The sequence below is a fragment of the Cucurbita pepo genome, chromosome LG09 (genome assembly GCF_002806865.2).
Source record: "Cucurbita pepo subsp. pepo cultivar mu-cu-16 chromosome LG09, ASM280686v2, whole genome shotgun sequence".
Lineage (NCBI taxonomy): Eukaryota > Viridiplantae > Streptophyta > Magnoliopsida > Cucurbitales > Cucurbitaceae > Cucurbita > Cucurbita pepo.
Window position 1 is genome coordinate 7,358,835 of NC_036646.1, and position 12,975 is coordinate 7,371,809.

Consider the following 12,975-nt stretch of genomic DNA (forward strand, 5'->3'; position numbering starts at 1 on the left):
CTACCTTGATGGTAATAATATATATAAAGGTAAATAGTGTTAATGTTACTTTTTACCAACAGTAAATGTATTTTTTTTTATTTAAAACAATTGAATGATATTAATAAAACGTTTTAAAATTCGTTCAAATGATTTTTTATTTTTTTTTTAATATAGAGATGAAAAAAGTTAAAAATGGAAACTATAAATTAACGAAAATATTAGTAATCTAATCAGGGGCAAATTGGGAAATTAGGCCATTTTAAAAATTGTTTGGCCAAAAATTTCAAAGATATTATATAATAATATGTGTATACTTTTAGCCGTAAATTAATCTTACAAGTAAACGATAATTAAATATAAGTAATTATGAAAAATAATGTTAATTTTATGTTAAAAAAAGTAGACTTTAAGCCACATTTAATTACCTTAACTACCCCTAACTTAGGTAATTAAATATAACCTAAATTAATAAAAACATCTTTAAAAATACTCTTAAAAAAAATTAATACTTTATTTTAAAAATATCCTTAAACTTTCCAAAATGTTTCAAATATACCGTTCCATTAGTTTCATTAATACTATTAAAAAAAAATAATTTAATTCAAAAATACATTTATCGTTAGTATCATGTTTCAAAAATACTCATAAATTTTTCGAAGTAACATTAAAATATTGGTAAATAATCCATGAGATGTCGATTTTCTGAACTTTTTCTTTTAAAAGGATGTTAATATTAATTTTAAACTATTATGGGTAATATTTAAATCTAGTATTAATGGTAAATATATTTTTAAATTTTTTTAAAACGCGTTAAAAAAGGTATTAATGAATTTTTTTTTTTTGAAGTTTTAAATTATTTTTTAAATAAAGAATTACCAGTTTCATTTTTTTTTTTAATTTAAAGTTTTATTAAAACTTTTGAAAATTTATGAGTAACATTTAAAATTACGGTATTTTTACATTTTTTACATTTTATTTTAAGATAAAGTGTAAATTTCGAGAGTATTTTTATTAAATTAATTACAACTACCCTAATTACCCTAATTACCCTAATTAATTAAGGATTAATCACATGGTGTTGGCTACAATGAAGGAGAAGAGAGATTCTTCCAAAGAAAGAATCTTTTTATTTCATTGGCATAAAGATGAGTAATATTAGTATATATTTGTCACAATATTCATATATTTTTAAATCCTTAAATCAAAATTATTTAAAAGAGTCAACTATAATGCGAACTACGTTACTATTGTTTAATGCGGCTCAAATCGAATAATAACACGTGGTTGTAGCCGTGGCAGATCCAGAACTTTATGATAACGACATAATTGGTTTATATTAGGTTACGTTTTTAGAGAAATACCCGTCTTTGCTTCCTGTTTTAGTTATTATTCTCATAAAATTATAGATCTGTAAACAATGTTCTATGTTCTATTAGACCGATTTTGTGGGTAATAAGTCCTACTTGCATCCCACCAACACGAGCCCTACCAACATGGTCATATTACTTCAACACGAGTTCTTCTAGAATGTTCTGTATTCACTTACAAAGCTTAGCCATAAAAGTTCCTATAACTGAGCTACCAAAAAGAAGGTGCACCTTGATAGTATGGGTAGCGACTTTCAATTCTTTTAAACCTTTCTTAGCCCGTTTATCCTGAGGATCACTCTCATTTGGATAAGGTACTCCTTCTTTACTCGGGTGACATAAATAATAATATAAAGAAACATAAACCCGTTTGTTAAAATTTTTTCAAGACAATTTGATTTTTTTTAAAAATACCGGCAAGAAACTCAATACCCGAAAAGTATCCATGAAAAATCTCTATTCTGATCCGTACAAAAATAAATGAAAAATGAAATAGGTGGCAGGAATGAAAATGAAAATGAAAAAGCTGTCCGTTTCTGTTCGTGGACATCTCTTATAGTAGCTACTCTTGTGAACATGTCTGTTGTGGTGTCGATCTTAAGAGAGAGAAACCGTCAATCTAATTATTTTTTAATTAATGGATGCGTGAAGCAAGCAATCAAAACCAATCATATAAATTAATTATATAGTTTGACTAAGTCGAATTAATACCAAATTCAAATCCCTTTGTTTTAATTAAAAACCCTAAACGGAATGGATCCATCTTGGAAATGGCACCCAATGGATTTAATTCAATAATCGACTTTTCTTCTACGCCATCCTTAATTGCTAAGTCATTTCTTAATTTTGTCCCTATTAGAGATTAATATCGTATTTATATTTTCGTCATTATCGTGATTTCAAGATAAGCACACGAGTTAAGACACGTACTCTCGATCGAGAATTCATAGGTTAAACTCAAAATGTACTATAAAGGAATAGTTATACTTGTCCAAGGCGTGTTGTCGATGACCACATTGTTAGACGAATCCACAATGGTATGATATTGTCCACTTTGAGCATAACCTCTCATGACTTTGCTTTGGGTTTCCCCAAGAGGCCTCGTACCAATGAAGTTAGTATTCCTCACTTATAAACCTATGATCATTCCTTAAATTAGCCGATGTGGGACTTTCATCATCCAACACGCATGTCCCAATGTATCCTGTTTCGGCAGAATTATATCTAGACCTCGTAGATTTGAAATGCCTCAAAATATATACTATAAACGAATGTGACTAGTCATCAATTTTTCATACTCGTAGTTATATGCTATATAAGCGTTATGTTGTCCTTTTCACTTACAACCTATAACATTCCTTTCGATCTTACTTTGAAACTCTCTCTCAAAAAAAATTCTGTCCCTGTTTTCTAAAATTTTTCTTCTCAAACGGGACCAGAGGCTAGAGCATAACCCAAATGGGTCATTGTTTCGGGTTGCATATATATATATATATATATATGTGTTTGTAAATTGACATAAAATATAGAGATGAGTTGAGAGTAGCATTATGAAGAAGATCTCCTTTTGACAGAGAATTCCATTTAATGAAGCTACCGATGGCCAAAGATGTGGCCGCCGCAGCCGCCGTCATTTGCGGCGGCGGAGGAGGAGGAGGAGGAGGATCTGTGTGTTAAAACAGTGTGGTTATAGTCAAATGGATCAGATTTGTCCTGCAATTCTGCTGCAACAGTTTGCCTTCTTAAGTAACAAGGTATGTGGGTTTGGTTTTTTTCTTCTTTTTATTATTATTATTATTATTTAAAAAAAAAAAAAAAGACTTTTCAAATAAAATAAAAAACAATTACAAAACCAATATTGATTTTAAAATTCTGTTTTTTAATAAGAAAAAAAAGCATAATTAAAAATATTTTGTTTGAGAAAAAAAAAATAAATTAAAAGGCATGTGAAACTCATCCTAATAAATTATTAAATTATTTAAATATCTTATATAATTGGTTGGGGAAGGCATCTTATTTAAATATCTTATATAATTGAGAGTCCAGCTTCCTTGCTGGCACACGGTCCGGCATCTGGCCTGATGATACCATTTATAACAACTCAAGTTTACCGTTAGCAGATATTGTCTTCTTTAGGTTTTTGCATTCGAGTTTCTCTTTAGAATGTTTCGTTTTTCACTCCAACCGTAGGTTCTCACGGTTAATTTTAGAACATTTTGTAAGTGTAAACTAAACAAGAGTGAAGAATCGAATGGAAAGGTTGGTAATTCTTGGGATTTCTCAAATGAATGAGATAAAAAGAACTAAAGAAGCATCTTCCTCAACTTTCCGACCATCGGCAGCACCAAGAACTTGGAACCTCACAAATCCGGCCGACGTCAGGGGCGGGTTTCGCCGGCGCTCTTTTATCTAGCCCATAATTCCATTTGTAAGAATAATGGGATCTTTCGACATTTATGAAATATATGCCCGAACCAATGTGGGATCTTACAATCCATCCCCTTCGAGGTCCTGCAATCTCTTCCTTTCTCCATGTTCACCGTTAGCAGATATTGTCCTCTTTGAGCTTTCCCTTCCGGGCTTCCTCTTAAAAATTTTAAATCGCGTATGCTAGGAAGAGATTTTCACACCCTTATAAAGAATGCTTTGTTCTCCTCCCCAAACCGATGTGGGATCTCACACATCTTTTCAATGTAGTATCGGTAATTAATTCATATACCCTTTATGAGTCCCGTAAAACTCTAATCTTTCAGTTTTGTCTCGAGTAGATCTATGAATTTCAAAAATTGACGAATAAGTCAATGATTTATATAGCGGTTGCCAGTGAGGAGCCTGAGCCCTGAAGGGGGGTGGACATGAGGCAATGTGCCAGCAAGGACCCTAGGCTCGAAAGAGGATAAATTAGGGGGTCCCACATCAATTGGCAAAGAGAACGAGTATCAACGAGGACATTGTTCCCGAAGGAAGTGGATTGTGAGATCCCATATTGGTTGAGGAGAAGAACGAAACATTCCTTATAAGGGTGTGAAAAACTCTCCGTATCAGACCCATTTTAAAAATGTTGAGGAGAATCGTTGGACAATATCCGCTAGCTTTGACCTTGTGCTATTACAATTTATTAGACAAAACGTTAAAATTTAAAAACCCAGAGACTAAATATGTACACGTTGAATGCAAAAAGAGAAGATTTCAAGAAACTCTACTCGGCAAACGGTTCGATTATCAAACCAAATTGTGATTGTTGTAGGTCCCACACTTTCATCACCTCGATATGTGGTTGAAGTTGTATGGGAGAGTAAATGGCAGGGCAATTCTCCTTTGGCAAAGAAACAAACAAATGCATTATGATTAGCATTTGGAATGAATCAAATGAATGGTTTGATCATGTTCTTGCCAAAGGAGAATTACACTGTCATTCCTGAACCCCAACCCTATGATTTTGCTACCTCTTGCTACCCTGATGAGTAGCCTTTTAAATCCTCATGATCCGCACCTCCCCTTGGATATGCTAATGAAATAAACCAATGGCATAGAAGCATATGCCACTTTTGCTATTCCTTCAGTCCCTTTACTTCTTTTTGTCCATCATTTTCATTGCCATGAAGATTTAAGGTAACAATATTCGAGATTAGGAACAAAGTTCTTGAGCCAAAGCTTCATCCATGCTTCAATCATTACACAAACTAAGCACCAAATTTCCCAAATCTTTTCTTCATCTGTCTCCTTCAAGTAGTGGAAGGATTGCTGAGTGGCTATCTAAGAAACTCATATATATCTCAGTGCAGATTAAGCCTAATCCTTCTCCTTGGGTCGTTACACGACCCAGATCCATCGCTAGCAGATATTGTCCTCTTTGGACTTTCCCTCTCGGACTTCCCCTCGAGGCTTTAAAACGTGTCTGCTAAGGGAAAGTTTTCACATCTTTATCAAGGGTGTTTCGTTCTCCTCCTCAACCAACGTGGGACTCTCACACTTCGTCTCAAAAATATTACTCAACTTTCAAAAGTTTCAATATGAACTTAAAAAAAAAAGTTAAAAAATACTCTTACCGTTAATTTTGGATGGATACTCTTTTTCAAAAATATTTTTGAACTTTAGAAAAGATTTCAAAATACCCTTTTAACTTTTAAAGTGTATTAAGGTTTGACATGATACTTTATTTCAAAAATTAACATTATGGTTTGACATGATTGATCTTGCTTGTGGAGTGATTCGAATCTCAAATAAGTTTTTTTTGTCTTGATATATTTGATCAACAAGGTAATCTAAATTTTACTTTCACTTGATGTAATTCTTTATCGTTTTGGGGTTCTTTGGTATTTTCGATTTAAAGGTCTTGTTCTTCAATAAGGTTGTTAGATCGATCTCTTAAGAGTACTTACGGGTTTTAGCATTTGTGATCCAGAGATTTGCATATCCATGAGAGTTCTTAAATCCAATTGGTTAAAATTTTCATATCATTAAAAGGAAATGAAATTTGCCCATTATGTTTCTTAACTCATGAACTTGTTCCTTTACGTTTCTTGTGTTTAGATTTGCATACTAGCCTCGTTCAAGTAAACTTACTCAAGCTATCTTGTAGAGTGATTTGAAATTAAGTTTAGAAACAAATTTTCTATACTTTTGATCAATTTGTGTGAGATCCCATATCAGTTAGAGAGGTGAACGAAATATCTCTTAAAAGGGTGTGTAAATCTCTCCCTAACATACGCGTTTTAAAACATTAAGTGGAAGTCCGAAAGGGTAAACCCAAAGAAGACAATATCGGCTCGCAATAGGCTTGTACTGTTACATATTGATCATCAAAGTAAATGTAGGGTTGATTCCTCGTCATTTTTAGAGTTCTTAAATATTTTAGATTTAAAGATCTTGTTCTTCGACAAACGGAATGATTTCAATTTTTTCTTCGTTTTTTATATTTACAACTCTTTCATAAGGCTGTTGATTAAAGACATGGAAAGGGGCAATAGAAAAAGGTGGCCAAAGGGCAAAGAAAAGAAGCCAAGGGGCAGCATAACCCAAAGGCCAAAAGGAGGATAAGAATAAGAACTCATGAACAGAATATAGTTGTTTTACTTGGTTGATTCTCATGATTTGTAAGTACAATTATTACAGTGACAGTAATAATATAAGGGTTGTGAGCTGCAACCAAAAGGGATTATTCCAAGAGCATATAATTTTATGTTTCTTGGCTTTACAAAGTGTTGAAATTCTTGCACCAAAAAAGTGGTGTGAAAGTATCACCTTTTCTTCCTTCCCTTTACTTTTTCTCTTTAAAAAGTGGTTTACTTGAAGCGCTTTCCTAATCGTAACCATCGTTTATATCGAAACTTTACGTGTATTTCGTCGTGAATTTGAATGAGAAATACATTTGGTCATGGTGAAAAAAAAAACTTAGTATGTTTTCGTAGAAGTTGAGTAAATAGAATAAACGAGAGTAGTTAAATGAGTTATCGAAGGAAATCAAGTAAAATGAGAAGTGCGGAGAAATCAAAGAAATCAATAGAGAAAGGAGGCAATACGACGTTTGTAACAGCCCAAGCACACCGCTAGCAGATATTGTTCGCTTTAGCCCATTACGTATCGTTGTTAGCTTCCTGGTTTTAAAACGGGTCTGTTAAGGAGAGATTTCAACACAAAGAAATGTTTCGTTCCCATTTCCAACCGATGTGGGATCTCACAATCTATCCCTTGGGGGCCAGCGTCCTTGCTGGCCCACCACCCAGTATCTGGCTCTAATACCATTTGTAACAGCTCAAGTTTACCGCTAACAGATATTGTCTGTTTTTGCCCATTACGTATCACCATCAGTCTCATGTTTTCTAAAACGCGTCTGTTACGGAGAGATTTCAACACCTTCATAAGAAATGTTTTGTTCCCATTTCTAACCTATGTGGGATCTCACAATCTACCCCTCGGGGGCCAGCATCCTTGCTGGCACACCACCCAGTATCTGGCTCTAATACCATTTGTAACAGCCCAAGTTTACCGTTAACAGATATTGTCTGTTTTTGCCAGTTACGTATCGCCATCAGTCTCACATTTTCTAAAATGCATCTGTTAAGGAGAGATTTTACACACCTTTATAAAAAAAAATGTTTCGTTCTCCTCTCCAACCGATGTGAGATCTCACAACGTCCCAACGCTACAAAAAACTAAAGAAAAAACATAGCTTCATGGTACTACATCGCAACGACACTATGCTAGCTAATGTGCGTAAAAATAGCACCAAAAACTCGACACACGTAAAAATGCTTACCACAAATATACAAATCAGGTTTTAATATAGTGTACAAATAATTACGAGTGTCATGTCATTAAAGTTGGATTTACGAGTTAAATTTTATATAGTCGTGTTTATTTCAAGTCTCCATCTCGAAAAAGGAAAATCCCGATTTCTAATCTCGAACACGATTTGGAACCGAGCCGTGTGGTTGAATGATTTAGGGAAGTGGAGAGTTGAGAAGGGAATCTCATCCCCAAGTAGCATTATACTTATATACACATATTTGAAAGGGGTAGGCATTGTGCTTAGAATATGCTGATCTCTCTACATCATCAACATTGGCGATGTGAAGGTTTGTTCAAAAGCTTTATATAGAGATGGAAGGTAATGAAAGAAAGTGCATTGAAATGAAGATGAACAATGAACATGAAGTGCATTGGATGGATTTCTGGGCAATTACTCCATTGGCAGATGGTTTTTGATTAATGCCCAATCAACTTACTGCCAAAGGAGATTTGCCCCGTAATGCACCTATGCAAATTACTCGATATACATGTCTCGATTGTTCAAGACTCGAGTCAAGACGTAGACAAGTTCTTTTTGTGATATCCCCCATTAGTTGGGGAGGAGAACGAAACACCCTTTATAATGGTGTGGAAACCTTTTCCTAAAGTTTTTAGGAGAAGGCGGTAAGGAAAAGCCCAAAAAGGACAATATCTGCTAACGGTGGGTTTTAGCCATTACAAATGGTATCAGAGCTAGACACTAGGCTATGTGCCAATGAGTAGCCTGTTCCCCAAAAGGGGTAGACATGAGGCGGTGTGCCAGTAAGAATGGTGGGTCCCAAAGGGGGTGGGGTGGATTTGGTGGTGGTCCCACATCAATTGGAGAAAGGACGAGTGACAACGAGGATGCTGGGCCCTGAATGTGGGTGGATTGTGATATCCCACATTGGTTGGAGAGGAAAACGAAACACCCTTTGGTGTGGAAACCTTTCCTTATCAAATGCATTTTAAAGCCTTGATGAGAAGCTCGGAAGGGAAAGCCCAAAGAAAACAATATCTACGATCTCAGCCTATCAAAGGCTGAATTATATGTCTTTTGTTTGGAGAGGGATTCTAGACAAGGTATTTTAAAATTATTTATAAGCATGACATTTTTAATAATAATTTTAATTATTTTATTTTCAATTTAATATTAGGTCTGGTATAAAAAATTTAATATTATACTGTCTGCTATAAAAAATTCAAGATTATTAGTATAATAATGAATATGAGGTGGTTGATATATATTAGAATCATGTTAAGTAATAATTTAAAGGGTCTATCGTATATGGATAATGTTGAGTGACTTGTCTTGTTTCAACTATTGATACAACCCATTTTGTAATTGTTACAAATGATTTGATTCTAATCATTCATGTGGATGCATATGTGGATACATGTGAGTGGAGGTATCCTATAATGAGTTTATACAAGACAGACTACGATGAGTACACTATGAGACGTAAACATGATACTACGAAGGTCGCTTTTCCCTCTAGGTGTCCGACAATAGCTTATCAGCGAGTGCTAGCCCGACCAGCAGAGAGTGTGCGAACCCGCTTGGTGGGCCCACGCTCGCACGTGTGAGTCGTGTGTAGAGAAGTACTACACATCCAACTTAACCCGGACTGGAAAGTCATTTAAGAGAATGAAATGATGTTTTAAATGATAGGTCTCATCATATTGCATGTGTTTGTATTTCATGACCCCGATAGTGAAATCACTTACTGTATTTCTTAAAATACTCAAGTCATGTGTTACTCTTACATTTAAGGTAAAAACAAGATACCCTTGTATGGATGACGGAGGCAATGCGTGAAGACCATGGAACTGGTGTTAGGGTAGCTGTATTTGTATTTATTTTGTAGCCCTTCGGTTAGATCAGGGCATTGTGTTATTCTGTTTTCTTATATGTTCTTTGATTGATTTAAGAATTTTATTTTCAAATCGTTTAAGTTCATAGCATGGTTTTTGAAATATTTAAAATGGATATTTTTTGCATAATAAAAAAGGTCATGTCATGCATATGACAGTTGAGTCTCACCCTCTTATTGGCTGGGGAGGGACTTAGTTTATGGTTGAATCATAAACAAAATTGTTAATTAGAGAATCATGGGTACTTAGAGTGAAAATTTTAATTATATTAGAAGGACTCGGGTTGGTCTATGGATAGTTTTCATTCTTAAAAAGCGAAGAGTAAGTAACGTGATCATGTCATAGGAGAATGTCAGGGCCATCAGGTGCCAAATTTAGATTCTTAACGCTAATCCGAATCCTGGGCATGAGACATTACAGTCTAGGTCAATTCGATCTTCTTTTGACCTAATTCAAAAAGGAGCTAAAGAGAACCCTAAAAGGGATAAACACTCTTATTCAACTTGAAAATGAAAACTCTTCCTAATTCCTTACATCATTGTAACGCTAAATTCCTCATAGCTAACTCAAACATATAAATCTGTTAGACAAACACCACACACATGTAGCCGTTCTTTCTTCTTTAAATAACTTTTACTGTTGTTGTGACGTAAAGGTTAAAACATATTATCCTTTCGTAATTTTGACAACAACAAATGCTCTAATTTCTCCAACATCATAGGATGATATGTCATGTTTTTAAATCCAACATTACAATTGTTATTGGGTTATGTTAGGGTAAAAAGAAAGGATTTATGAAGGACAAATTTAGTTCATGCATCCAATCATTCATTATCATTACAAGATGCATTAATTTTGATTGGTTTTTGAGTAATTTTGAAGCAATAAACCATCTAATTTCAAGTAATATTCTATCATAATGCAAAATATAATGTTATTATCATTTAATTTTATAAGAACCAAGTTTAAAAGTGTAATTTTTATATAAAATAGTAATGATTATTTCGTGATGAAATGAAATTGATTCGATTCGTAAAGTGACCTGAAGTCACTTTCAATAGTTATTAATGATATTACGTTTACACTTAAAATCACGACGACGTAAAATGACTCTAAAAATAAATTAAATACTTTTATACGCTTAATTTAAAAAGTTATAAATTAAATAATTATAGAACAAAATTTTAATAATATTTTTATGGCGGAATTGTTTAGAACCTTCTCCTAGTGGCCAACATTTTCTTACCGTATTAAAAATATTTTTACGATAACTAGTATGAACTTTCAATAAATAAAAAAAAGTTTGAGGTTCGAATCTTTATTTGAGTGGAAAAACATATTTTGTAAGAGTGTTAGTATGATCTAATAACCCGACCAACTCGAATTATCTGGACAAAAAATGAAGGTTGAGTTGGGTTAGTTTTTTTTGTTCGGACTGCATTGAGTTTTTTAGAAATCAAAACTTGGGGTCACTTTGCGGGTTGACATTTTTTTATTGGGTCAACCCGACCAACCAGAAAATAGGGTTACAACCCAACCTAATCTTACAAGATAATAGGGTTACAACCTAACCTAATCTTATCCTATTTCAAATTAATATGAAGATTAAGAATATTTAAACGTTTATAACCAATGTTAGTGACGCGTTGTGACTTGTGAATGTTTGATATTTTAGTTATTAACGTAACATGCATCATGGATAAGTGAGATTTTTGTAAATAATTAAAAAAAACAACCTGACAACTCAACCCAACCTAACTCGAAATAGAGAGTTTGGTCGGGTTTACTTGTGAACTCTATTCGAATTGTTCAGGTTAAAGACTTGTGATCATTCCTGATTATAAACTCATGATCATTCCCTAAATTAGCGGATGTAGGACTTTCATTCAACAGGGTTTTTTTTTTTTTTTTTCTTCAATTTGAACTAAGTTGAATTTTTAAGAAATCGAAACTTGGGGTCACTTTGTAGGTTGACATTTTTTGTATTGAGTCAACCCGACCAACCATAAAATAGGGATACAACCTAACCTAACACTATCCTACCTTTAAATTAATACGAAGATTAAGAATATTTTAACGTTTATAACCCATGTTAGTGATGTGTTGTGACTTGTGAATGTTTGATATTTGAGTTTTATGAGATTTTAGTTATTAACGTAACATGCATCATGAATAAGTGAGACTTTGTAAATAATTAAAAAGAACAACCTGACAATTCAATCCAACCTAATTCGAATATAAAGAATTGGGTCGGAATTACTTATAAACTCTATCCGAATTGTTCAAATCACGAGCTCATCCCGAGTCCAAAAACACATTCCTAAGTGCAATAAATTAAGACAAATTCCACACCATTTTACACGTGACGCCCACACAATTTACCCACACATACTTTCCTCGAAAAAGCAATGTAATTCAACGGAAATTTCTAGACACATCAATGTCTTTACCCTCTTCACATATAAAATCACATTCATTTGTCAAAAACCCAATTAACCAAACAACCCGACATAGAATCCTCTGTTCTCAGCCGCCATTGATGGACCTTGAGCAACTTCTAAATCTCTTCAATTCCGTCTGGTTTGAGCGTGAAATCTTCAACAACCACCCCTTTTCATCTAACCCCCAAAACCCACAACCAGAAAATCCCTTAAAAACCCCGCCGTCGCCGCCGCCGGAGGAGGAGGAGGAGGANCATGTCATAGGAGAATGTCAGGGCCATCAGGTGCCAAATTTAGATTCTTAACGCTAATCCGAATCCTGGGCATGAGACATTACAGTCTAGGTCAATTCGATCTTCTTTTGACCTAATTCAAAAAGGAGCTAAAGAGAACCCTAAAAGGGATAAACACTCTTATTCAACTTGAAAATGAAAACTCTTCCTAATTCCTTACATCATTGTAACGCTAAATTCCTCATAGCTAACTCAAACATATAAATCTGTTAGACAAACACCACACACATGTAGCCGTTCTTTCTTCTTTAAATAACTTTTACTGTTGTTGTGACGTAAAGGTTAAAACATATTATCCTTTCGTAATTTTGACAACAACAAATGCTCTAATTTCTCCAACATCATAGGATGATATGTCATGTTTTTAAATCCAACATTACAATTGTTATTGGGTTATGTTAGGGTAAAAAGAAAGGATTTATGAAGGACAAATTTAGTTCATGCATCCAATCATTCATTATCATTACAAGATGCATTAATTTTGATTGGTTTTTGAGTAATTTTGAAGCAATAAACCATCTAATTTCAAGTAATATTCTATCATAATGCAAAATATAATGTTATTATCATTTAATTTTATAAGAACCAAGTTTAAAAGTGTAATTTTTATATAAAATAGTAATGATTATTTCGTGATGAAATGAAATTGATTCGATTCGTAAAGTGACCTGAAGTCACTTTCAATAGTTATTAATGATATTACGTTTACACTTAAAATCACGACGACGTAAAATGACTCTAAAAATA